This window comes from Camarhynchus parvulus, chromosome 1A, assembly GCF_901933205.1.
Source record: "Camarhynchus parvulus chromosome 1A, STF_HiC, whole genome shotgun sequence".
Lineage (NCBI taxonomy): Eukaryota > Metazoa > Chordata > Aves > Passeriformes > Thraupidae > Camarhynchus > Camarhynchus parvulus.
The window spans coordinates 58,981,453-59,001,040 of record NC_044586.1 but is presented as its reverse complement, the minus strand read 5'-3'; the positions used below and the strand labels follow the sequence as shown (position 1 = coordinate 59,001,040).

At 38.8% G+C, this 19,588-nt stretch overlaps 1 protein-coding gene across 12 annotated transcripts in view; it reads left to right on the top strand.

Annotated features, from left to right (window-relative positions):
- Positions 1-19,588, top strand: part of MAGI2 (membrane associated guanylate kinase, WW and PDZ domain containing 2) — a 700,805-nt gene that overhangs the window by 312,266 nt on the left and 368,951 nt on the right. Inside the window, exon 1 of one of the 12 annotated variants that reach the window (XM_030960211.1) lies at positions 1,882-2,403. The exons of 10 other annotated variants lie outside the window; for them this stretch is intronic. The gene's annotated coding sequence lies outside the window, so the exon portion shown is untranslated. Of the gene's footprint in view, positions 1-1,881; positions 2,404-2,466; positions 2,765-19,588 lie in introns of those variants that run through there. One more of the 12 variants, XM_030960212.1, reaches the window with a different exon arrangement.

Sequence of the window (19,588 nt, the reverse complement as noted above, 5' to 3'; positions counted from 1 at the left end):
AGATGAGTAGTTTGGCTGGCCCTGCTAGCTTCTCCAGGTGGCTTACTCAGCTGGCTCTCTCATATTTGACCATTGCAGCCAGTGAATGTCACTACTCTGCTTGAAATATTGTGGCTTCAGGAAGGTGAAAGGAAAAAATTATTAAGAGTAACTACCTGTAATTACACAGAGTGCCCAAAAGAACTGCAGAATTCCACCTGTAACCAGAAACTTAGACAACTGAGATAAAGTTGTTTTGTTCCTGTCTTGTGTTGGTTCCTATGGCCTTCATTGTTGGGATCATCTTAAACATATTCTAGTGTTAAGTGTGCAATAGTCGTTAGATATCTTTCTACAAGGATGTGCTTACCTAGGCATGACAATTGTCCCACTTCTGACTTCTTTTTTTCAATATATAATTAAATGAAATGTAGAAAAGCAAAAGTCCAGTGATTTTTTCCCCCACGAAGACTGGTTTGAAATAATGCCTCATATATATATATATATATATATATATATATATATATATATATATAAAATAGTTATGGGAATTTTACCAACCCCTTGGAGTCAGTCTTGGCTTCTGCCAAAAGCTCATGGACTGTGGCAAAAATTTTGGCTATGATAGGAATGATGTGAAGCACTCTTACTAGAGCATTACTGAAAAGGATGTGTCAGGGTTAAAAACCCTAAGTCTCTGAATGATAGAGTTGTTATTATTAATCTAGTACATATAATAATAGCCTAGTCATATGGTGAAGTTAATCCATGATCTCTCATGGATCTCTTTTCCCTCAGTGTCCTGAAAGAAATCCAGGTTGCTCCTTTGTGTACTTATCAAAAGAATTGCCTTACATCATAAGAGTGATGGTACAGAAAGTAAGAGGTGGAAATCTCATTTAGTGTGTAGTGCCAGAGGAACTGAGGTGTCTGTGAACAGATCCACAGTTAATACAAGATGAGTAAATGTTTATTTTTTATATTGTTGGAAACATTGGGAAGTATTAGAAGTGCCTCTGTTGGGTGGTGGATGGATGAGTAGGCTTTCTGGTTTTAACCCAAGTCTTTAAGAACATGGTCATAGGAAAATGGTATTACATTTCTTCTGGAATAAGGTGGTACATTACATCTACACATTTAGTTTCTCAGAAAGACTGATTAAATGTGGATGCCTACTTTCCCTTTTGTGCCTAGTTTTGCAGGTGTTTCCTGTTTGTTACCATTTTATAATGAATGCATAAGGAATATTTTGAGTGAAATTGTGGTCTCATTAAACATGATAGAATTTCTTTAATTGAAACTGGGGTTCTAAATGCAGTATTTTATCAAGAGTCACAGTGTGTTTCCTATAAGATTTTCTTCTGACATATTGTTTGCTGGTAATTCTGACTGTTGCAACAATATTTGGGTATTCCTTATTACTTGTTAATAACTAGGATTGTCACAGAATCTGAATTCTTTCAGTCTTTTAGAGCCTAAATTCCAAAGCCCTGAACCGTATGGTAGCTTTAATCAGGGTAATCCCAGGGAGCAGAGCCATTGGATAGCCTGACAATTCAGAGAGTCAGTTTTAAATGTAATGGCCCTTACATCAAAGATAACTTGAATTGCAATATAATAATATGAATAAAGAACTAATAATTGTTTTTAGTTGAGTATGGTCCATTTGCTGATGAGAATTAAATATGGCTTCAGCATAAATATTTAAATATTGTATTGTGAAAAAAATGTACAATTGGGAAGACTCTGTAAAGGGATACAGAACGAGCATAGCATCTAAAAAAATTATGTTTATTTAGGAATAAGCCCCTAATTTTAAATATTTAGGAGCGTCATGGTATCCAAACTATGTACGTATATTGCCACTGAAAAGTTTAATTGCATATCTTTGCGCTGTGCCTCCTTACGTGGAAAAAGCAGAAGGATGCCTGATGATCTCCTCGGAGCCCTATTTCCCTCCCTGCTTTGTAATGTAAATGGCTAGTTTGAATCCCACCACGGATCCGTGCGCTCAATCCCCGAGCATCCTCTCGCTTTTTAACCGGAAGATCACCTGACCGCCCCCCGAAGCTGCCCCTTGACGGCCGGAGCGATCTCGGCGCGGCTCGGGCAGGGCCGGCGGCGGCTGCGGGGGCCGGCGGCGGAGCCGAGCGCTCCGGCGCTGCCGGGGGCGGAGGGAGCGGGAGCGCCGGGAGCGCCGCTGCCTCAGCCCTGGAGAGAGGCAAAACAAAAGAGCTCAGCTGCGGTTTTTGCGTGGCTGTGCCTGGCTTAAGCAGAAGATTCTAGACATTCGTACCGAAAAAATCAAAGCACAGCTGAGACTACATCTACCGGGAAGATAATTTCCGTCCCCAGAATGGGCTGGATCCAGTACAGGTGGTTTGCAGATCATGCGAAGACAGACGGGCTGAGAGCCATGGAAAGGTGGGATAAGGCGCTGCCTTCTCTTTCTTGCCGTTCTTTTCTTTCTCTCTGTCTGGATTTGTAAAGCAGTATAGCTGGAACCTGAGTCAGGGTCACTTAAAGAGATTAGATGGGGTTTAATCCCACAAAACAGAACCAAAATGGGAGGCACTGCTGTGTTCAGACAGATGTTGAACCCAAACTTGGGCTGAGTTGGACTTGCTGTGAGCGATCCCTGTGTAGCTTTTGACGTTGTCTTTGTTTAGAATAGTTCCTTCCCGAAATACGAGGCTTTAGGACGAGCTGCATGCCTCTGTAACAAATTGACTGTTCCAATGCTAGTAGATTTTTGCCAGAGAAGCTGCAAATGAAGGCTTTCGAGGTGAGTTTATGGAAATAGGAAGAGCTGTTGACTTTTAATTCCTTGTGATGCGGGCATGGTTAGAAGTTGAGCTGTGCTTGTTGTTGTACATTGTCTGAATTGTAACAATGGGCAGTTCAAGTAGAGCAAGTTTGAATGGTGTTTCTTCAGCAATGCAAATGCATTTCACTGGTATGATCTTTGGCTTTTCACAGAAGGCAAGGAATTTGTTCCTTTTTTTTTGAGGAAAAAGCCATCAGATTTTTTTAAATATCGAAGAACAAGAGCAAATTAGCATTTATATTTGAATGGTTGTTGTTAACACCAGCATGCCTGAACATCTAAAATATATCCCAGCAATTTCTCATTTCTTTTGCTGGGCAGAGGCATTTCTTTTGTTCCTGATTTTTTTCCCTGCCTCTTTAGAACAAAAGACATTTCCTTTTATTATTTTTTTTCCTAATGGCAGCAAGAGAGTTACATACAAAATTAGCAATTTTATACAGGTTAATGCTCTGCTTCATTCTGAAGTAAACTGCCTTAAGGTATTAGGAGGAGAGGGGGTGGGCAAACCGGGGGAGGCTTGACCGATGCCCAAGAAATACTGAATTCAGATGGATTTAGATCATACAGAGAAGCAGACATTTATCTGTAACTGGATTTCAGCTCCATGTCATGCAAAATCTGCAGACTATAGCAGGAAGACTCTTAGCAACCAATAAATCAGATTTGTAATGGGCCTTTAAAAATGTCTGTGAGGGGTGACTGCTTGGGTCCCCTTTGGCCAAATTAAGATGCAATCTGACAGTACAGTAGCATCTGTGTGCTGACATTTTCTCGTGAACCTAGTGAAAAATGGCTCCAGATCTCTTCTTCAGTCCCCAAAAGACAGTTTCTGAATATCCATGCATTTTCCCCTTGTATTGTTGTTTGTTATAATCACCATTCTCTCTGGTAATGTCTGACTGGCTTGTTTTGCTTTGCTTTCTTTGGCTGTTTGACTGGCTGAGGGGCTGTAGTGGGCAGTGGTTGTTTTACCTGAAACCAGAACCTCGTGCCAATACTACTGCTTACAAAAAATAATTAATTTTACAAAGTGTTTATTGCAAATGTGTTGTATAAATACTGCTAATAGAACAGCTTCTGCCAGTTCTGCTGGAATTAGGTAAGTGGGTTGAAAAACATGTGTCTTAAATGATGTGCCGCCCATGATACAGGTGAAAAGGAATGCCAGACAGTGGTGAGTGCAACTGGCAGGTAAAACTAAAAATCCTAACAAAAGGCACTGGAATAAAGTCTTTAAAGGCCAGAAGTACATGTATGGGTACAGGCATTTGTTTATCCAAGGGAGTTCACGTTCAGATACTACAAGAGCGAGGGGAGAGGAGGAGCAGGGGAGGCACTCCTTTAATTGTACTACAAGTGTGCTGGGTGGAAAGAGCCCCGCATGGAATGGCCATTCAGTCTGATTCTGCAGCTCTGCTCCAGCCTTCCTGAGCAGCAGCTGCAGCCCAGAGCTGGGAGCAGCCTCTGTCTGTCCATGTGTGGGGTGATTGCAGGGGAGCAAGGAAGGGGACCGTGTTTCTCCAGAGGGATCTGTGCCAGGGGATTCGTGGGGTGAATGGGAATTTCACTCCAGTGAAAATCACTTCTTCAAATGTTCCCGCAGATAGGGTGGCTCCACAGCACAAAAATAGGGCAAGTAGGAGGCAGAAGGGTAGCTGTGAGGAGTTGTCAGTAGTATGGATCCTCTCCAGAAAATGTGGCCAGTGTTTTTTGTGACTGCTTAATAGTGCCTACTATTTTTGTTGGTGCTTAGAAAGCATGTTGTGTGCAGTACATACAAAACCCCCAAATGTTACTTGCCAGACTTATTGCAGTCTTTTGAGATTAATTTTCATAGACCTAAATACTTCCACTACCGCCAGAAAGGAGCAAAAAAGGAACTTTAACACTGAGTGCAGATCCCATTGCTCCTTCTGTGCAGGTAGATAATTTGACAGTAGTAAACACTTGCTTCATGGAAAGTGACACAATTGCACAGTGGGATTGTGAAAAAGAAAAACAAACATCTTGCAAACCATCAGACAAGCAGAAATGTCAATGAGAGATGTTCAAATAAATAGAGTTAAAAAGCGTTGAGTGACAGAAAGATTCCAGATGCGTTATTCACACTGGCCATAGTTACAAAGCACTGGAATGCAGCTGCAGTTTTGGATGGTAAACCGAACCACACTGATTTTCAGATGTGTATGTACACAATCAGAATAAAATGGGAATCCAATTCTGAACTGGAACAAATTAGATTTCAGAACTTTACACCTTAAGAAAAACTGGATTGAAGATCACTACAGGCAGAAAACTTTTCCGGAAGGAATTAAATGTGTAAATTTAACCCTAAAGAAACACACACATCCAGTTAGGGGCACAGTCTATTGATTATGTGATTATTAACTACCAACATTATTTAAAGTGGGATTTAACAGTGAAAATCTGATTTAAGAAATTTAGCATGACGTTTGACTTTCATTGTCATTACAAAATAAAAATTGTCCAGGGACTTTGCTTGGAAATGCACATTTTCTCATGGTGCAACACTGACACACTGGACCTCTGTAAAGGGAGAGGGGAAACACAAATAAAATGGTGGCACGAGGAAAATTTCTCACTATCACTTTCTGAAAGCTATGTAAATACATCCTGGATCCTGAATGGATAAGCGTATGACAAACATAAAAGTCAGGATTGTCTTCTGGTTGTGATAAAAATAAATAATAACAAGAATTAACTAGATTAGTATATACTAACAGGAAAAAAGACTCAGACCCAGAGTATTGAAATCTGAGAAAATTCTATTTACATTGAAGCAGTCCAAGTAGGAATTGCCAGTGTTCCAGCTGACAGACTCATCAAACAGCCCACCTATTTCCCATTTCAGTAGCAAATGCCTATAGAGAAACCATCATGCTCTCACTGCAAAATAAGCTTAAGAACATTAAAGACCATATAGTACTCCCAGCTGCCCTAATGCAACCAGTCTAAATCAAGTTTGTTGTAAATGATGTCACTATAACAGAGCTGACTGTAGCCCACAGGGCCAAGAAAAGAGTATGGTCAGCATAATTTACTTTTTTTTTTTTTCCCCTGTAAGAAGATCCCAGCTATTCCTGTTCCCATTCCTCTGTCATTGCTTCCTCATGTATAATGTATATAGCATACCTCAGACCCACATGTCTGATAAAAGCACCAGACAAAAGTTTCAGAGAGAGCTCTCTGATCACTGTAGCAACTGCTTTCTGACTACATTGTGCTGTGGGATGAAGAGGAGGATGGTTCTTTTGGTGACCTTTGGTGTTTGTGTACAGAGCATACCTATGTTTATACTGCCCACTTTTTGTAGAAAATGAAACATCAATAGTAGAGTTAGCTGAAAACTGTAAACTGAAAGTTGGCTGGGTCAGTCTGTTCTTTCTCTAACCTTTGAAGGTTAGGTCGACTTTTCAACTAAATAAAGAAAACATGCAAGATGCTTCAAACCTGATGTTACATTTCCTGTTACCCTTCTAATTTTTTTTTATATTTCTCCTCTCATACGTTTTTTCTGACTCTCCATAAACTTCTTTATTTATGTAAACCTTCTTTTATTTAACCTCACTAACCATCTATGACTTTTCCCTTCTGCCCCCAAACTTCACGTTCTGGGACAGTGAGAAGCAATTTCTGCCACCAGGTCTTTCTTTAGTCCAGGTGAAATCAGTATTTGGTGCTGGGGAACTGGGTTATAGAGAGGTGCATATCCAGATGCCTACAGAACACAACACTCTCATCAGTCTTCCCACGACAAAAAGAAGCTTATTTTTCATCTCAACATCAACTATATATACCATAAAGAATTTAGCCAATATTGCCATGGTTCAAACTGCTGAAGGGAGCAATGAAAGCTGGTGGCTTTCTTGGGACAATTTTATAATCTGAATCTGTATCCTGAATACCTGTATGATCATAGGAATGGTACTAAAGGAGAGTGGGGTTTACAGCTCAGTTCTGCCTCTGCTGAAATTGGTGCCAAGTTTCACTCTAGAGATGAGACAAGAGAACATTTAGGAGATAAAATCTGATCTTGCAGCAGGGCTCAGCTTAAATACATTTTATCACCTTCCTGGCAAAGAAAACAAGCAAATAGGATTGACAGTGAGTGATCACGGAACCTCTAAACTCCCTGTCATCCCTTATGAAAATATGAACAACAACAACAAAAAAAAGTGCCTGGGAAAAACTCTTTAATCTGGAGGTATTAGGAGTTCAATCTTTACAGCCATGACAATTCCCAATGACAGAATTACTCATAACCTAGAGGTGATGGAATACAAATGGGCATGGATGTGGGAAGCATTGCAATAGAGAGCACATCACAATAAAAGCTCTTTCTCAGTTATCCTTTCCTTTCCAGTCAAATAAATAAATTGCAGAGAAGTACAGTGGGAAGAATTATTGCCACTAGAGTGCTCTTCTGATGACAGAGATGATGTAAGCTATAAAAGTCTGTCCTAGATATCAGAAATTAAAGATTTCTGGAAGTTTGTAAAGATTTAGGAACTCTTAGAGTCTGGATTGATTCAAGGAGACTAATTGGATATGGATAGTGTAACTTCAGACTTGGTCATCTGCTGATAAACCTGTTCTGATGGGAGCACAAAGCCTTGGCACTCCTGTGCTGCTCCTGCTCTCCATCTGTCTCCCCTCCCAAGGTCCTGGCTTAAATCTGCAGGATTGTTCATGACGTTGGCCAAAGTTATTGGAGTGACTGTACCCATCTCTGTGATGGCAGAAGCCATGATGATCCAGGAGGTGATAATATTTGTAATGAAACATTGGTGAGCAAAGCCTCTGCAGGGACAGCACCTTCAGGGCAGAGCTCCCTCATTAGAGGATTTTTCACCTTCAGAATTAGCTAATTGGAAGAAATTCTGAAAGGTAGCTTGGCATCATCATGCAATGCTATGCAGTCAGATACAATCCAGCATTTTGTATTTTAAGAGTGCACATGACCAAAAGAGGAGTGAGGAACGGTGCCTTGTCACTAATTAAGGTTCTCTATCAATGGTTGGGATCAAGAATGTCTAAAAGCAAAGCTTGATTATGACACCAGCCACTGGAATATTCCATAAATCTAGAACATCTGGGGAGAATTGCAGATGGCTGAATAAAGGAGCTTGATCAGATCATAATTGTTCACTGTTTCATCACACAACTGACTGAGGTGACTGGAAGCCTGTGTGTCTCTGTCTTCAGAGCTCTGTAGCTCCTGACTGACAGAAGGAGACTGCAGTTTTGGTGTTTCTTGTTCAGATGATGTAATAGAAAGAGGTTCTGTAAAACACAAGTGAACAGTTTGTGGAAATGTGAGTATCACTGCACCCCAGAAATCCTGATGGGTTGACTGGTAGTTATCCCTCAGACTGCACTAGGAGGAATTTGCTGCACAAAAGGAAAGGGTAACTCCAAACTTCCCTAGCTTTTGCATGACTGGATTTTAAAACCTGGAAAAACTGAAGGGATAGTCTGCTCCCATTCTGTCATTGCAGCCGTCAAATGCTGTTGTTGAACCAACTGCAGTGACATAACCATCAAAAAACACCTGCCTGTGCCTATTGGAAAGTCCTGAAAAAGGAGGAGTGTGCCAGTAGGGAGCTCTTTATTGCATTAGGTTTTTTCCTTCTGCAGATTCAGCAGGTGCTATATATTATCCTTTACAACCTTCAGCCATTTGGAGCTAGGACACTGTAATTATGTTCCCTGTCCATGGAAGTTACTGACTATTACTGTGTGAAATACGAGCTCTGCTCAGAATTCAAAACTAAACTGAGGAAGCATGTTTGCTGCTGTTTTCATACCAACAGAATAATGGCAGTGTTCATTTACAGTACTGTTCCTTTACACTAGTAAATGCTCTCTGACCCTTAAATGGTGGAACCTGTATAAAAACTCCTTATTGCTGATATGTAAAGTCAAATTCCCAGTGTTGACAATTCTCTCCTACAAGTAGTAGTTTACATTTGTGTAGTTAATGTTATAAAAGAATTCACAGGGGTTCACTCCTTTGTAAGTGTGAAAATAAATTGGGAGGCTGAGGCAGAGAAAGTACACAATCAGTTTTAAACAGAAGCAACTTTGTAGAGATAGTCAGATTCTCAGGGCCCTTCCCAAGTCTTGAATATATTGCTCTTGGATTTGTATGTGGCTATTTGTAAGTACCTGCACCTGACTCCCCCAATGACTCAATAGCACAGGAGAAAACAAAGTTGTATTTTCTATCTTCTGCTGCTCCTACTTTTGCAACCTCATCCACATGAGGATTGCCTTCTGTGAGGTTTCATTACTTGCTCACAAAAAAAAAAATGCAGCCTGTTTTTATCTTGCTCTTTTCTCTCCTGAAGTTATTCAGAGGAAGTGAGATATGGGGGGTGCCTTGCACACTATTCCATTAGGATAAATAATGTATGCTGTCTATTGTGTTTCAAAGAATGCTTCAAAGAAAACTCTCCATAGCATAGTTATGATAACAAGCAGGAAAGAAATAAAAGGAGAGAGAGCACAAGAAAATGTAGGTGCTTTGGTATTATCTGCTAGTTCAGCTTCACAGGGCTTGATATTAGTGTGCTTCTTTTGCCACAGCTCTTGGCAATAGCCACGGCAGTCCATGGAAAAAGATGTGTAGCCCTAGGAGAAACAGGGAAAAAGTTTTTGTTGCTCTGTTCCGCCAGGAGATAAGGTGCAGACTGTTCTTGGCAGAGGCACGCTGTACTGTGACCATCTCTTGAATATTTTCTTGTCCTGCTCATTTCTTCTTCCCACTTTCATTTTAATAGGAAAGTCCCACATGCCTCCACAGTCTCTCAGGGGAATGACCATGGTTTTTAAGAAGTACTGATCTTCTCAGTTTGAGGTTCTCAGCCCACATCAGGTGCGGTAGCTCTTGAAAGTAGAGGACACACTCTTACCTCCTACCAAGCATTATTTTTTTTATTGTATTCTGTTTTTCAATCACTTCTGTGTATAAAGCTTAGTATACATGAATTATCCACTGTAATAAGAATCTGTAATAGACAGTCCAGATTCCACCTCGACAGCAAATACAAAAATTACTGGCAAAATATCTCAAATGTTTGATATGGAACTTGTTTCCCCAGCTGGAGTAACAGCAGGGTATTTGGCCCAGCATCCTGCTTTTCACACTGGGAAAGAGTTCCAGCACCAGGCCATGGGGGGGTAATACTTTTCTTTTATGCCTCCCAGTTTCCAATATAACTCACCAGGATACTAGGATTTTTTTTCCAAATGATATGGCATTCTTGTTCTAAAGCACAAATTGATATTTATGTAGTCACACAATGCAGAAGAAATGTCATTTCCAGCATTGGTCCCATGGATACATGCTCAGTGGTGTGTATGTAACCAGACCTTTACACCTCAGTACAGGGTGACCCAGTCATGGAGGAAAATTGGTTTGTTATGCCTTCACTGAGCTTACTGCTGCTTTGGTGATGAGCCTTATATCTTCAAGCACATCAGACCTTCCTGCCATCATTAGAAATACTTTAAAACTTTGAAAGTCAAAAGCCTTGAGTTTTGGCTAAGTCAGCATGTAAATCTGAAAATGTGTTTCATTTATGATAAAGGCATTTCTGTGCATATGAGTCATGCCTGGCAAAGGCAAAGCACAGTAATCCAAAAAGGGAAAAAAAAGGAAAATAAAAGGAATCAGAATAAACTCTTTTTTAGACAATTGCTATCAAAAAAAATCTAGGAAAGTGTTTGACATAGAATGTGCCTCCTCTTCTGGGGTATCATAGTATTCTCCATCAAATCACCTCTTCTCCGAGTGGGAATATTTTCCTCCTTATATTTTTGCAGGCATGCCTTTGAAATGTCAGTTCATCTTATCATTTTGCATATGAATTTGGTTTGCCTATTTGTTCGTCCTTTTTAGGGTTCTTCGACCTTTCCCCAAAAGTGTGAGGGGAGATTGGATTGAAATAGATGTTGATAAATCATTTCTGTCTTTGAGTGCAGTACAGTTATCTGTGAGAGACAACTGTTTGCCCTTAAAATTACTGACCCTCTCTCTGGAAATGGCTATCCTTGAGTCTTGGCTTGAGCATCTTACACTGACAGAGAGGAATGGCCGTTGTCAAAGGTTTTGGCCATTGTTACAAAAGGTTTGTAACCAACTATCTCTGCAGCAAGAAGTCAGTGGGAGGGAGAGTGTTTAACAATCTCAGTGAGTGGCGCAGAGCAAGACAGGGCATGGAGAGGAGCTAAGAGGAGAGGACTTGGAATAAAGCTCCAAAAAGGAATGAAATCAAACAATTCATAGAGAAACAGAGAAAGCAACCAAAAACAAAATTAAGAGAAATGAGAAAGAAAAAATAAAATGAATGGTGGCAGAAACAGGAATTGTTATGCACATCCTCAGGCTGTCATGGCAAAGAATATAAGCCAAACAACTTTTCCTTTACTTCTCCATGGAAATAAAGCAATTATCAGGAAACTATTCTATTTTATTCTTCAAATAAGTTATTTAAAAGCAGTTCCCCATTCTGGAAAGACTTGACATCAAGAACAGATATTGTCTCTCATAAGTGTTCTTTATGGTTACTGTTTAACTCAAATGCCAGAAAACTGACATACCATGCTACTTAACAGAAATGGATGGTTTTGCCTTATAGAACCTGAGGAGTAAGGAGAAAAATGTCTCTGAAAGGAAAAAGAATTGTGAGCTGGATTGTGTCCAAGGAGAGTTAAACCAGTGATAAAGTTTCCTTCCCCAGGTGGTAAGGTTTTCAGGGCAGTGCAGACCTTCACTTCCACCCCAGGCTCTTCTTGCTCCTGATGCTCATGCCATTCTCCTGTTGCTCTAAAACATCCATGTCCCACCATCACAAATCCCTCCCTCCAGAAGCACCCAGTGTCTGGTGTGTTGTACCAGGCTCCTCTCCATCACTGCAGTTTGAGGAGGGGTTGATGTCAGGGCTTTCACCGGGGCAAAAAGTCTTGTGCAGGTTTTCAGCATCCTAGTGAAGCACAGGCTGTTGAGGAAGAAGAGGGTGGAAGGGTGAAGATGAAGAAAACCCAGTCATTGTGGCCTCTACACAGCATCCCTTCTCATGACAAAAGGCAGAGAGGAAGCACTGTGAGAGAAACAGTCCAAAATCCTGGGTGCTTTGTGGTGTAATATTATATGAGAGCAAGAGAAAATTGTGGTTTCTGACAGAAAGTCAGCTGCTAGCATTTTCACACTCAGGTTCCTTGAAGCTCAGCCTGAATGAAATCTGGTTAAATAGAAGTGTAAAACATGTGCTTTATCCTAAAGTCTTTGAAGAAGTGTCTTCAGTCCTGAAACATATTGCAGCTTTATTACAAGCCATACTCTGATCTGAGGCACTGTGGTGTAAATCTGCAATTACTTGCTCAAAATCAGTGGTATTTTCCTAGCAGTGGAAGAGAGGAAGTTCACCCCTTCCTCCCAAGCAGGGGGATGAATTACTTCTAAATAGTTGGCACAGTAAATTTCTCCTGATATAGTGCTGGCACTTACTTTCATCTGGAGAATTAGAATTAAATATCACCTTCATTTTACAATTATACTAAATTGAGTTAAATCATTATGTTTTAAACCTTCTGTTACACTGCAGAAAACTTACTTCAGCTAAAACTCCTACTTACTATTTAACTTTAAATTCTATGCTCAGGAGTGTTTCCCAAAACATGGGAATGGATAATAAAAACATGGAGAGCTAGCTGTCTCTGAAGTGTTGCTATCAGTATTTCTGTTTTCACAGTTACAGATGCATTAAATTTCAGGGTGGTCCAAGGTTTGTCTGTTTGTAATAATGACAAAAGTGCTGGGTTTATCAGAGAAAAGGTGTAGATGGTGGTTAATGAGGAGTCAGTGTTGCAATTTATATTAAAGTGGCAAGAGGCAAAGACTGAATATGCACAAGAGAGGTGAATAATTTCATTTGCTTATACACTGTATTCTGCATTCCAGGTGGTAGTGTCAAACTGAGAGGATATTCCAGGAAATAATCAAAAGAGTTCTTTTCTAGGACCAGTAGTCCTAATCCTCTCATCTTTTTTTTTTTTTTTTTTTTACATTATCATCATGCTCTATTTTACTCCTCTTTACTAGTCCTTCACAAATAATTCCTTTTTCTCCTCATTAAGATGACTTTTAACTTATTAGTGATTGCCTCTTGATGCAGTAGGTACTGCAGGTCTTGATCAGTATCACTTGTAGACATTTGTAAACAGAAATTCAGTGTCCACCTTAAAGGGGTTGTGAACATACATTTCTACATTTGACATGTTCTGGATCTGTACAACTGTATTCTACTGTTCCAGGATTTCAAAATTCTTAATATAAAAGCATATTCTACAAGGGCTATTTTTTAAAAGTGTAAGCCATGCAGTATTAAAGCATGTCAAGGAACTTATTAATCTATCCATCCATAACAGAGAGACACTACAAGGTTCGTATACAAGATTATAGTTTTACACTGACTTTTTGCATAGGAATGACCAAACCTGATGCCTTTCTGCATGCACATTAAATTATTTGACAATTTTCTGGTAATGAGAAGCAAAATAGTGACCATGTATTGAAATTAGTAGAGTTATAACACTGTATCAGAGATTGCGTATTTTCTTTTAAATTAAAATGCCTGTACCATTTTTTTCAAAAGTGTATAACTGGAAGAGACCTTTGAGCCATTGAATTCAGTCCCCCTATAATCAGGGGCAACTGTATCATAAAATCTCCTGGATAAGCAAATCAGATTTTCTGTACTCAATATGTGGAGCACCAACTACATTCTCATCAGTTGTCAATGTTTTTCATTGATTTCAGTGCTGTGCTCTATTCACCAATTAACTGGGCATATCACCTTCACTGGCCCAAATACAGACATTTTGCCGAATAATCTCTCATCCAGCAGCCAAATTTGCTGCTTTATACCCTTCCACCTGTCTAGCTGCATTGTGATCATACTTTTTTCTACTGAATTCTTCTCCTTTTTATTTGTTATTTGAAATTCATAGTCATAATATTAAGTAATGGGTGATTTTTAGATATGTCAGTCAATACAGGGGAGAATAATTTCTAATTTATACTTTAAAAATAAATTTGTTTAAAAATTCTGTTCACAATAGAGATTGGTTTAACTTTTGTTGCCACAGTGCACGTCCAGCTTGTGTCAAACAAATCTAATAACACAAATCCAGTAACACAAATAAGCATTGCCCTTGGTCCTTGAATCAAGGCATGTGCTACACAAAAGAGGAGATCATTAGGCTGTTAAAATGTGTGATGGTGAGACTTCCATTATGCCAAATTTTCTTCTGAGCTCCTGGTTCTATCTGTGGTAATGATGGATCAGTGAAACAACCTGCACGTATAAACATGATTGCTGTAGTTGTTGCACTCTCGGTTCTGGATGTCTGACATTTCACTAGTTGTAGCCCCTTTAACTGATTTCTGCTGTGTTCTTCTTAAGTCTTACATGATTTTAACTTTAAAAGAGAAATGTCATACCTCTTTAAGCATATCACATCACATTTATTTATTTTATTTTTTCTGCTTCAACATTTCAACATTATCTTAAATTATTCTTCTTGTGACCTTGCTTGGTCCAGACTTTCAGTAAAGGACTTTCTTAAAAATTGATACAGGCCATTTCTTGTACACTGTTGTATTGTAGGGATCTTAAGAAATCTGTAGTTGACAATTAAAATCAATATTCCATAAGACTACTAGAATAATCTTTTGAATATTGGGAAACAGCAATGAAGAAACAGTTTTTGTCTATAGAGCACCCAGCTCTCTATATTAATAGTCTTCCTTTGATCTCCTCCTGGAGCTGACAAGATAGGAAGCAAATTGGTAATTTTCAGGGTTTATTTCTTCTAATAAAAAAAAAGAAAAAGAGAGAGAGAGATAATTGCAAAAGCATGTTTTACATCTATGGGACTTGCCTAGCTAGAGATCCAGACAGGCAGAAAACAAAATCTGGGTTTCTAAACAGCAGTTAAGGTACTGTGCTAGCACAATCCTGTGGTAAAAAAATAGTATTTCCTGCTCCTAAAATAGCAGTTTGTGACATAAATCTTATTACATAAACAAACTGTTCTGTGTAGGTGAGGTAGCTTTTGTTCCTTGAGTATTTTTCTAGCTCTTTAGTATTACTTTAGCCATGATGAGCTGCTGTGGCTCTGGGCTGTTACATTTCCAGACCCTTCTGTCAAGGAGGATTCAAACCACTTGTCGGTTTGCAGGCAGCATCTCCTGCAGAGAAATTAGAGACTGAACCCTGTAGTGAAGTGGTAACTTTGAGCTATACTCACAAGTGTCTCTCAGCCCTGAGATGTCACTTGAGAAAAAGCCACATTCCAGAATGCTTTGAGATTCTGCTTTTGAAGTAACAGGAGGCTGACAGATGGGAGAGCAGGCTGAAGTCAGGTACAGCAGAGGTAAGAAATGGCCACAAATGGATGGCTGGGTTGCTCTAGCCTTTCATGGCAGAGGGGAGTGACTTAGAGTTTATACATAAAAGCAGATGACAAACTTTTATTTGCCACAGCACTTAAGACAATCAAAGTGAAAATTCATTTGTTTTGCATTTGGTTGGTGAAGATATTTAGTTTCCTGAAATACCTTTTTTTCCTCTGAGAAATGTTGTATGACCTGTAAAGAGGTGACTGACAAATAGAAGTACCACCATGACCAGTGAATCCTTCATGAGAAATACATTTTCATATAAAAATTTCAGAACAGAGCACAGCTTGATAAGCCCTGGAAAGCTGCTATTTTGGTAAATACACACAGAACATTACTGGGAGATTTCTGTAGCTGACATTAGAAATGGAAATTATAAAGAAGTTTAAAAAAGTCTTCAGACATGTAATATGAATTAGGAGGAGCTTGAGCCATGCTTTTTGTTCTGTGTAGTTTACTGACCAATGCTGATGTCCCAGCAGTGAACTTGTAGGTTCTGGCAGGTGATGTAAAACCAATACAGCAGGAAAGAAATGTGATGAAATGACAAGAAACCAAAACATAACAACCCAAGGGTTGTACACCTGCATTTATGAGTGCTGATTCAAAACTAACAGAAATCAGAAATCAAAGAAGCTTAAAGTCACTCCAAGAAAAGTGTTAGGACCTGTGAAACAGCTTGTGGTAAATGGAGATGTAATAAAGAAAAATTTTGTGCATTTGCTTAGAAAATAACAAAGGTATTGACATAGTAGGAAGCTGTGTAACTGCTAAAAGAAGGATATTACTATTTTTTCACAGTAACCTGATGATGGGTTGGTACAGAAACCAAATCTGAACAGGAAATATTGTGAGAACAAAATCTGTAAATGTTGTTAAGCAACTGGAGGAATGAGTAGAAATTGCTCCTGCTGTTGACATGCATTTCTAAACAGGCTGAAATCAGGAAAAACCTCTAAAGATTAACTCAGTAATTTGGAAATTACAGGGAAAGGATTCAGTGGCCAGCACTTTAGACTGGGCTATCTTTTTGTGATTGCCAAGCCCTTTCTGGGGCACATATTTTGGTATATGACTGTGTCAACTGAAACACAGTCCAAATGAGAGTGGGAAGAAGCAGGCGGCACTGGGACGGCTCAGCTCGTTATTGCTGTTTTACACAGGGATTCTGATCTCATTAAGATTCATATAGTTAATGAAAAAAAAAGGCATACTTGGGAGTTTGAGAAAGAGACTTTTACTTTAAACATAATCTACATTATATAAAGCTTCCTGTGTTTACACTGTGAAAGTGCTGACACAAGCTGAGAGTCACTCATAAGGCAAGTTTATTTTTCAAATACATTGAGTACAGAATGCACAAAAAAGCTTACAAAAGATGGAAGCATATCTCAGAAAGACAGAAGAAGATTCAAAATACATTTTATTAGCCTAGAAAAAATGCTGGTTTTCATATAAACCTTTTCTTTGTTTTCCTTAAAGACTTAACCATAGTCTGTGACAGAAATGTTATGACTCTAGAAATACATTGTTTTCAGATTCATTGTGAAACATCCAATATTTCTTTTTGAACCTTTCATATAACCTTAGCTAGAGGTTTTACTTAAGGCTAAAGCCTCTCATGAAGAATTAAGGCTGTCCCAGCTTTTCCCATTTCATTTCTTCAACCATGCAGTTGAAGAAATGAAAGTACTAATCCTTCTCAGCATGGCTTTTAGTTCCAGGCAGAACAGGAGTTCACAGAGCAGTTGGACTCTCAGATTGCATCACTCTGGAAGCCACATCCCCATTGCCAGGGCAATGACATGCAACAGTTTCTCTGAGGGGAGCCTCCTCCACTGAACAGCAGCTCCCAATAGGTGACAAACACAAGGTTGAGCACTGCATCCAAATTTGGAGTTTTTATAAACCACTTTTGGTAGAGATGGGTTGTGGAATCTGTGTGTATGTGTGTCCTGTGTAGTTATATCGGTCAAAATCTGACTTAGTATGTCTTCATATAGACTCTGTATAGTAATAAAATTTAACCAACTTTCCATACCAAATGGGTTATGCTAACCCATCTGCTAAGTGTATTCTCCTGAATCTGGGAATTATTATTATTATTATTGATCTCAAATATGCCAATACACAAAGATACAAAGATATTAATGCTTGTGGCAAAGCTGGGTGCTTGAGACAAGTCGTTTCTTTGTGTCCTTGACAGATGTGAATTGGCTGAGCTCTGTTGGGCAGAATAAGCTGTGACTTGGCTTCCTGAAAGCAAAGACAACACTGGGATTCCAATGAGTTCTGGATCTCTTTTTGACGGTGGTCTAGTCTATATTCATACCTAAGTCCCTAATGCTTTTGATCTCTTGACAATGAAATATAGAGCTTGAAAACCATGCCATCCTTCTATGCAACATGCTTAAAATTAGAGATGTGATTATGCATTTTTCCAAAGTGACCTGGTTTTCATTAACAATAAAAATAATGATATAATCTTATAACCAGTATTTAATGTCTACCTTATATAAATATTGATAAACTCATTTTTAAGGGCCTGTTGCTGAATACTCTTTTGACATCTTATTTTTGTTTATATCTTCCCTGAGAATGTTGGTACTTCTATCAGGTGCATAACAAGTTCCATATATATCCACCTCTGGGTGGGCAGGGGGAGAGAGGAGACAGGTTACTTATGACAAAATTGCTCTCAGATTTCACATATGCTAGCTTCTTGTGCGTTGGAAGGTATTGGAAAATGTGTAAGATGGAAGAAAAGGATTACACTTCTCAAATACACTCATCTTACGAGACTTGCTTTCCATTGATTTTTCCTCAGGATCTCTTTGACTCATGCTAACTTGATGACAGAAATCCTTGCTCTATAGGGAAGAAAACACTTCAGCTGTGTAGCTTTAAAACTGATGAAAGGTTTGTTTAAACACTGGGGGAATAATCAAGTCACCTTAAAATCATCTCTGTACCTGTGATGAGCATAGTGTTGTCTCAGTTTGGGGAAATGAATGGTGCTGATGTGTCTAGTACTCTTTTATAACTGCGGAGACTGCGTATTTAAAAAGCAACACATCAAAGTGATTTAATGCATTAATTGGATAAAAGGAAAAACAAGTAAGCCTCTAAATGAAGGAAACCTAATAAAGCTGGCAGATTTTTTGCAAATAGAGAAGTATTTTCTTTGTATAATGCAGAATTCTTCTGAAAGCAAATTTTTTCTTTGATTTAGCCTTGATTAAGTGTTTCAGGGGTAAAAAATCCAATTATGCCTAAACCCAACGTGTTGAAAATACTCAGAAGAGAACTTAAAGCTAATTGATGTATCTGAATTCATATTCAAAGTGAGGAATTACCTAACATATGTCTGTAAAGCATTGTACCAAGGTGTTCATTTCCTTGCAGCATCTTTCTTCTTTCAAGATACTGCCCTCAAAAATTTAAATCAAAACAAGCAAATCCAATATCACAAATGCACTGATTGCTTTTCAAACTGTCTGAAGAGTTCAAACCACATGCTGAATTAGTGGATCAGAATTCTCTAGAACACCTTCCTTGACTCCAATTAACTTGTTTTCTGACCTTGGGGAAAGTCATTGGACATTCCTTTTTGCCTGTATATCAGTAATATAAGGAAAATTATGTTTATAAAATGATGTTTACAGGGGTTTTTTTAAAATCTATTTAAAGTGAAAGATAAAAAATGTCAAGTCCTACTCTTAATAACTTTCAAATCTCTTTAAACCCAAAAATCTCCAATTTGATGTTACTTTTTTCTGTTTCTTACTTTGTGCTCCATTACTGTGTGATTATTGGGGTGTTGGTAATGTAGCTACATTTTATCAAGGGCAAAGGTATAATGTTATGTTTCAGTGGCCTAAGAATATACACACCAACAAAAAAAACCCAGTGAGATAGGAGTAAGCTTCCAAATTCTCACTCTAAGGAAAGAGTATACTCTGGGCCTCTTATATGAGAAAAGTGTTATTTTTCCTTATGAACTGAAAGATGAACTTTTCTCAAAACTGAGAAGGGTTTAGGACTACACCAGATAAGCTGGCATATTTTATTGGCAGGACTCATTTGCTTTCTTCATGCTGTGCAAGCTGACATGAATAGGTTGTAAAAAGAGGTGATAATACAATGAGAGATAATTACAAAGAAAATTGGAGGAAATGTAACCAGTTCATTTTCCTCTAAAATGTAATTTAGTTTTTCCAAAGAGCAATAAAACATAGGTATTTAGGACAGTAAGTGCGGGTATGTATGTGTCCCAGATGGACTTTTAACTG